At 32.2% G+C, this 8,247-nt stretch overlaps 2 pseudogenes; one reads left to right on the forward strand and one right to left on the reverse strand.

Annotated features, from left to right (window-relative positions):
* Window positions 1-2,498: 2,498 nt before the first annotated feature.
* On the reverse strand, window positions 2,499-3,285 carry LOC132757136 (ras-like GTP-binding protein RHO; annotated as a pseudogene).
* Window positions 3,286-5,149: 1,864 nt separating this feature from the next.
* Window positions 5,150-6,168, forward strand: LOC132757135 (ras-like GTP-binding protein RHO; annotated as a pseudogene).
* The last annotated feature ends 2,079 nt before the right edge of the window (window positions 6,169-8,247 follow it).

Genomic DNA, 8,247 nt, shown 5'->3' on the forward strand with positions numbered 1-8,247 from the left:
AGAACCAGTAGAGTCTGATTAGGCTTTATAATGCTGACTGACGTTAAATGTTCATTTTATTACCTCTAAAATTGATAATGTACAGTTCCAACAATGGAAGCTGGACAAGTCCATTAAACATTCACCAGGTTTAGCGTTACAAAAATTTAATGTAAAAAATATAGTATCTATTTATCATAAGTGAGTGGTTTTAACTCCAGTAAAGTTGCTAGAGGCAGAGGTGGTGTCGGCATAACAACATGGTCAGATGATTCTGTTCCACTGCTTGGCACAAATTTCTTCTTCGCAGCAGAATGTGGGAGTTGTGTCCCTTGTTGCAAGTTTTTGGCATTCTCAACTTTTTTATTATGTGAAGATCCTGGAAAAAAACATATTGTTCATTTTTTTTTTTTTTTTGCTTTTACGCCAATTTATAACATGTGTTGTAATATCTTGGCGGTCCATCCACCGGACCTACTTTCCTAGCTAACTCACCAGTGATACAATTGCTCCTGTAAGTGACCGACTACTAATCTCGCATGATTTCTGAATAAGCAATGAGAGACAAATGACCATTAGTCTTCATTTATTATATTCAACTGTATCAGAGTTTTGTTAATTTTTACAGTAACTTAAAAAAATATTTTCATGACATAATTAATGATAATTTTTTCAATTTCCAGATACAAAGTGCTTCAAACTCCATGTACATTTTAAGGTAATACTGACCTGACTTTGCCAAACAATTTTAACACGCTTAGGGCAATCAAGTGCATTATTACAGGATATATGCACAGCATAAAGAAGGAATGCTTACAATGATGTCATATGACGTCAGATACGAGATCAATAAACTAATTTCATTTTCCACTCTAATTCTTTTTATTTGAAAACGATTTTTAAAAAAATTACATATTTAACCTTTAGAAAAGATGAAGCCAACTTTAACTTGTTCTGACTGTCTGTTCCACTTTATTGATATTGTTATGTAAGATAAATAAACAGTTTACACACTTCTATGTTGTTCCATCTGTTCTATGGAGAATTGACATGTAGATTACAGAATCCACAGTAAAAACTGGCATCATTTTGACTCTCTAAGGCTGAAAAAAATCCAAATTCCACATTCAAATTATTGTTTGTTTCACCTTAGAAAAAATATTTAGATTTTTAAAAGGCAGTTGTGTGTTATTGTTTCTTTCACCTGTGAGGAGGAAATATATTTTTCAATACCAGTACACATGTGAGAGAGTAGGTATTTAACATCAATTTAAAAATTGTTTGTTTGTTGATATCTTTAAGAGAACAACAGAATTCAACAACTGTGAAACGGGCCATTCAATCAAAAAGGGGGGTCGAGAAGCCGTCAAAACACGTCTATATGAGGCAAAGTGCGGAATAAAGTCATTATTGCGGTGACTTGTCTTAGTGCAGTAATTGTCTTTGAATTGTGAAATATAATTTACAGAACAAGATACACAAAACACTTATAAAGAAATTTACGGAATCATAAATTAAAGCAAAGGCCATGAAAGAAATATGTGAACATCACTATGGATGATATAATGGCTTTTATCTCATTAAATAAGCCCCCCAAACTTTCACTTATAATTAAAAACTATTACAACGATTAGACAGAGTTTATGCTCATAAGTGAAAGTCTGGGTTTTTTTAATGAGATAAAATCTATATCATTCAGAGTATATCACTCATAGTGTTGTTGTTATTTGTCGATTTATTTTCTTTTCCGAATACCAACACAAAATTTTGACAAAATTGAATATACGTATGCTTCATATCTTATCGTTAAGCAACAGTAATGTTTGGATCGGTAGTTTTGTTGGCTTTGGATTAGAGACTATTATGTTAATAAACATCTTTTTGATTATCATTTTAAAATAATATTAGCAACATTAAATTGAAATTAACAGGATTCACCATAAAAGCATAATATAAAACCATTCGATCAAATCGTTCATCGCAATTTTTCATTTTTCGCTGTATTTTATACAACAGATAAAACATATGTAAAACTAAACGCTGTGAATGGAATGTAATATGATAATATAACTAGTATATACATATAATGATTAGAGAGCAAATGGTCAGTCATTTAGTAATTAGTTCAATAATTTAAATGATTGCAAAGTTTATAATACAATGCACAATGCTATGAAAGTCCACGGAATATTCGGGAGTTACTTGGCAAAAAAACTAAATGAATTCTAAGAATGCAACAATATACATGTATAGTCATATTTATGATGTTATAATTATTTCTAAAATTGTGTAAGGCAGTCTAAATGCGTCAAGCCATCGTGGTTATATTGAACCTTTACTAGATATTAATGTATTTTTTTCCAAAAGAAATAAAATCGCAAATATTTATAATCATTGACACAAACCAAACTGTGACGAAATGTGTAACCATTTAAAATAGTTTTTTCAAATGTCTTAAATGTTACATTATTCTTTATGTTATCGTCATGAATTTCTTCTTCGTTCTAGTAGATGTTATTCTGCTGCCTGAAATACTGGTACTTCTCCAGCCTCGTTAATTGTCCTTAGCAAATCATTCTGATAACAACTTTCTCTCTTCTTTAGCTGTTCATTTAACGCGAAACCTTTTCTGTCTCGATCATCTCCCTTAATCATTCCGTCATTGTTCTTTACAGATATATAAAAGTTCAGTCCTTACATTTTCCTAGCCGAAACACACAAGTCACATAATTTTACATTTAATTCTTTTCTTCTTTTCCTCCCTTTTTAACGCAGCCCTTGTTGCTTCTTCGAACACTTCTCTCACTCCTTCATTTTTCAAAGCAGAACATTCTAGATAACACACTGCTCCGATATGTTTCCGCCATCGCACGTCCACTTTCAAACGTTACTACTTCTTGTTTTCTTTTTCCCAAGTTCAGCTTAGTTGTTTAATCATTTCTTAAGTCTTTCTTGTTTCCAACAAGTACAATTGGAACAATGTAACAAAAGTGTTTCACTTCTGGTGTCCATTTTTCAGATACATTTTCTAAACTTTTTATTATCTGGAAAAGCACATAAGAATAACATCGGTGTCGGGATTGAAATGAGGTCTCAGCCTATCATAGTCATCCTGGTCAGGCTGTGTCCCATAAGACCATCTCTGCACATTCCCATTCATTACAATATCCGTGAACGCTAGTTTCAAAAAACAGTTTTGGAATATAAAATTTAGGAAACCTGTCTGTGCTTAATACTGTAAGAAGGCAAGTTTTACCGCAAGATCCGTCCCCTAACTATCACTAACTTTTTACGAATTACAGACATTTTCTTATTGGTTTTGGTTAAACTCTTCTTAAAAATCTCAAAATATTCATACTTTTCGTGTTTAATATAGATCTAAAAATAAAAAATAACGAACCAAGTCTAATTATAACCCAGGTAAGTAAATTTCTATTGGTTAGTGGTTTTGCCTTCTATAACTTAGCATAGATATTCCAGATTTTTTGCGCATTGACATATTGCATAAAGTTATGTTTTAACTAAATAACTTTGTGTATCAATCAAATTATACTTAGGACATAACTCTTGTTGGTATTATTTAAGCCGCGGGAAAATTAAAATACATTACGTACTGACCTAAATCAATCCATGCGCGGGTATTTAAAATAATCAATTTGAAATGAATACTCTTGTATTCATAAGCTTTACTTTTCAAATGCAACGTACGTTTAAGTAATGTTAAAGACGATTGTTTTGAGACAAAAAGAAAACGAAAAGAAAGAGAACGGATCGAGTGACCGTTGTTACTGTAGCTGTCAATGCGACAATTTAAATTATCTAAAAATATTTCCGAAAATACTCTTTATTTTTCCTAAAAGAATTTACATGTACTTTAATTGTGACATATACAAATAAAAAGTTCCAAAGTTTGTTTATTATTTACTTTTGACTACAAGGGAAGGGTCATGAGTCAATTATAATAATGCCTATATGATGAATGTAAATTTAAGTTCACGTTGATTTTTGGACGTGTATTTAAAATTGAATTATTGTGAAGTGAACAAAGAAAGTAACTGGCGCTCGCTACTAAAAAGATCATCAAAATGTGCAATACATCCTTACTGCGTTAGTCACGCAGTAGGAATATGATGGTAAATACTGCAAAATCAATCCTTAATCGCACATAACAATTACATGTAAATCATTACGTGAAGAGTTTTACTTTTCCTAACATCTTATTACATTTTTTCTCAAGTTTGATTTTCTTGGAATATTTTGGCTCATTTCAAGGCAAGGAGCTTGAAAAATGTACATTGTACTTATCATTAATTAAACATTTATAATGCCTTTTTTCTATCTTGTTGATACATGTATTATTATTATTATTATTATTGTATTAATTTGATGCAATGAAAATGATATTCCTTAATTTATCTGGTAACCGCAGCTGGTACATTTCACTGTCTAATTTGATTTTACTTGAACATACTGTCATGGACTCGTTGATAATTTATGGATCTTTGAGAACTGTCCTAACTTTGGTAAGAAGTCATAATTTAAATTACCATTCGCTAAGTATTCAAGTATGCGTTCGGATTCTTTATAATCAAACAAATTCTACTTGGTTTAAAATATAAATATCTACTTCTATGTATTTTAATTTTGGAGTCATGAAAGCAGTTACAATGTATTTATTTGGACCATTTTTAGCTGAACCATTTTTACTTTTTATACTGTTGGTCCATCAAAGTTTTTCTTCCATGTTTTCGTCGAGTCATCTTAAAACTACATGTATTTTAAGCTGTTAATAGAATAAATCAATAAATAGATAAATACAATGTAAATAAATAAATAAATAAACAAACAAATAAATAGATAAATAAATAAATTAATTAATAATATAATAAGTCAGGCAGTTCCATTGTAGTGCTGTTTAATAACTGTACATTTTGGCTTTATTGATTTTAAACATTTATGAAAATATAATATATTAAAATAAAATAGCGCTATATTTAGTATGGAAAATTGATAACCAGTGAGCGTTTAATCTGTCACGGTTATATTTAGACGCGATTTGCTATGCGTATTTTTAGATCTACAAATGTATATGTATATAAAGCGTCTGTTATAAATAATTATATAAATGAAATTATCGCAAACAAACAAGTTCGTTAAATGGTTTACAAAAGAGGTTTTTTTTGTTGTGTATTTTTGGAAAGAAGCGTTAAAAAATAACGATGTCCGTACTTCGGAAAAAACTAGTGATAGTTGGGGACGGTTCCTGTGGTAAAACTTGCCTCCTTACAGTACTAAGCACAGACCGGTTTCCGGAGTCTTATATACCAACTGTATTCGACAACTACGTAGCCGATATTGAAATTGATGGCAGAGAAGTTGAAGTGGCATTATGGGATACCGCAGGCCAAGATCGATGACTATGATAGACTAAGACCATTTTCCTACCCTGATAGTGACGTCATTCTTATGTGTTTTTCCATTGACGATAAGGACAGCTTACTTAATGTAGCTGAAAAGTGGGCACCGGAAGTTTAAACACTTTTGTTTCAATGTCCCTATCATTCTTGTCGGTAATAAGAAAGACTTAAGGAACGATGATATGTCAGTATTTGATGAACAAAGCATTAAAAAGAAAGAGGCAGTAAAATTTGACGACGGTCGAGCAATGGCGGAACGAATCGGAGCAGCGTGTTATTTAGAATGTTCTGCTAAAGAAAATGACGGAGTTAAAGAAGTGTTCGAGGCAGCGACTAGAGCAGCGCTTAGAGGGAAGAAAAAGAAGAGGAGATATCTATGTGAAATAATGTAACTTGTAAAAATTTGATACCTCAGCACAGGGATTGATCTAGATATATACGACGTATTCCGGGATTACAGAGGACGGGGTAGGAGCTGTGAGCACTACATGAAAATAGAAATTCTTGACGGGAATTTCGTTATAATGCTACCTGTTCAAATAAGATACAGACATTTCTATTTCTTTTTTAATTCACATTTGTAAAATGCTAACATATCAGGCATGTGTAAGTATGTACATGTATTTGTGTTCCAAGTGTGCATACTTTATGCAAATTGTATCTTGTTATAAATGAATGTATTCATTGTCTTTATTTGCCATACATGTAACTTAACGTATTAAATGCATTTGCTCAAGATTTCTGTTGATTCTTTTGTTTCAAACATCTTAGAAAAAACATTTTTGTCTCAGCTAACATGAACAAAGTAGACATATGCTCAAATTGGCAGCTTATTAACATTTAGTTTTTTTAACAGTGGTTTAAATAATAAATCAATATGACAGTATATTTTTTTTTACTCCCAATGCTATGATTAATTTATTTTTCATAAAACTACACAAGGCAAATACCTAGCCTCTAGGTTATGAAGTTTCTGTGGAACAGATTTTCGCAATTACTTTTATATAGTCACATTATGCCTCAGAAATCCATATTCATAAAATTATTTAGAAATATCAAACATATGTTTAATGATGTATTTATAATTCATTTAGGGTATGTTAGATGTTCAAAAGTTTGAGAATGAACTACTGAACATATAATGATGTGTCGTTAAGGTAGCAAAATGTAAACAATCTAGTATTTTGACTTCCATATAAAACACTGATTCATTTTAATTATATAAATTATATAACAAAACAAATGGTGCAAAGATAATTCATCTATATGGCAATTGAGATTTTTTTTAATTTTGAAACTGTAACAAGACACCAAAAATAAAAAGTATTTGAAAAATAAAAAATGAGCCGCGCCACGACAAAACCAACATAATGCGTTTGCGACCAGCATGGACCCAGACCAGCCTGCGTTTCCGCGCAGTCTGATCAGGATCCATGCTGTTCGCTTACAACCCCTATTACAAGTAGAGAAACTGATAGCGAACAGCATGAATCCTGATCAGACTGCGCGGATGCGCAGGCTGGTCTGGGTCCAAGCTGGTCGCAAACGCATTATATATGTTGGTTTTGTCGTGGCGCGGCTCATATAGTATTTCTGAGGCATAATGGGCCTTAAAGTAATTATGTCACAAATGCATGGTTCTAAGAACAAACATTTTTAACCCAAGGGCTATAATACACATAACTTTTGTTGAGATCTACTTCGTCTCAAAATGTATGTTAGATAAGACCCCGGTCTCTAATATGGCCCTGCCCAGGGGCCAGTTTCTCAAAGCTCTGTTAAATTTAACCGTCTGTTAAATCCAATAACGGACGGTTAAATTTAACCGTTGTGTTAAATTCTTGCTCAAAATTAACGCCCACTTTAACAGCCACTTTAACAGCTGAATCTGTCTGTTAATTTAATTGAGGTTTGAACCTCTGTTTAAATTTAACAGAGGAATCCTAGGAATGATTATGTATGTGTGGTATCTATTTTTATGCATTGACAGTCGTATTTAAATGAAACATATGCAAAATATCAAAATTACGGAAGAGCATTAGTGCCAGGTGTATGTTTTTTATTAACTCGAAATTTCGAGTTACTAACTCGAAATTTCGACTTACTAACTCGAAATTTCGACTTACTTATCTCGAAATTTCGAGTTACTAACTCGAAATTTCGACTTACTAACTCGAAATTTCGACTTACTAACTCGAAATTTCGAGTTACTTATCTCGAAATTTCGACTTACTAACTCGAAATTTCGACTTACTAACTCGAAATTTCGACTTACTAACTCGAAATTTCGAGTTACTTATCTCGAAATTTCGAGTTACTAACTCGAAATTTCGACTTACTAACTCGAAATGTCGACTTACTAACTCGAAATTTCGAGTTACTTATCTCGAAATTTCGAGTTACTAACTCGAAATTTCGACTTACTAACTCGAAATTTCGAGTTACTTATCTCGAAATTTCGAGTTACTTACTCGAAATTTCGACTTAGCAACTCGAAATTTCGACAGTCTAACTCGAAATTTCGACTTACATTGCACGACTTTCATTAGTTGCCGGTGAAAGCAAGGATTGAATTCAAGATACTTTCTGACGTGTGTAGTTGTTGCACATTGACAGAGCACCTTTAACATTTATTTAACAGAACAATTTTATAGGGTCAAATTGTCCACACATACTGAACATATCCTTCGCTTTTTTGTGGAGGGGGGGGGGGATGTAAAATCACACTTTCCACATTTCCGTGTTAACCGGGTGTTTCTTTTTCTTAAGCACACATACAACCATCATATGGAGAAACAACAAGTACAAAACCCACCCTATTGTAAACTGTGCAATATCATGTGTTAGATAA

The sequence above is a fragment of the Ruditapes philippinarum genome, unplaced genomic scaffold, assembly GCF_026571515.1.
Source record: "Ruditapes philippinarum isolate M1 unplaced genomic scaffold, ASM2657151v2 ctg9567_1_1_1_1, whole genome shotgun sequence".
Lineage (NCBI taxonomy): Eukaryota > Metazoa > Mollusca > Bivalvia > Venerida > Veneridae > Ruditapes > Ruditapes philippinarum.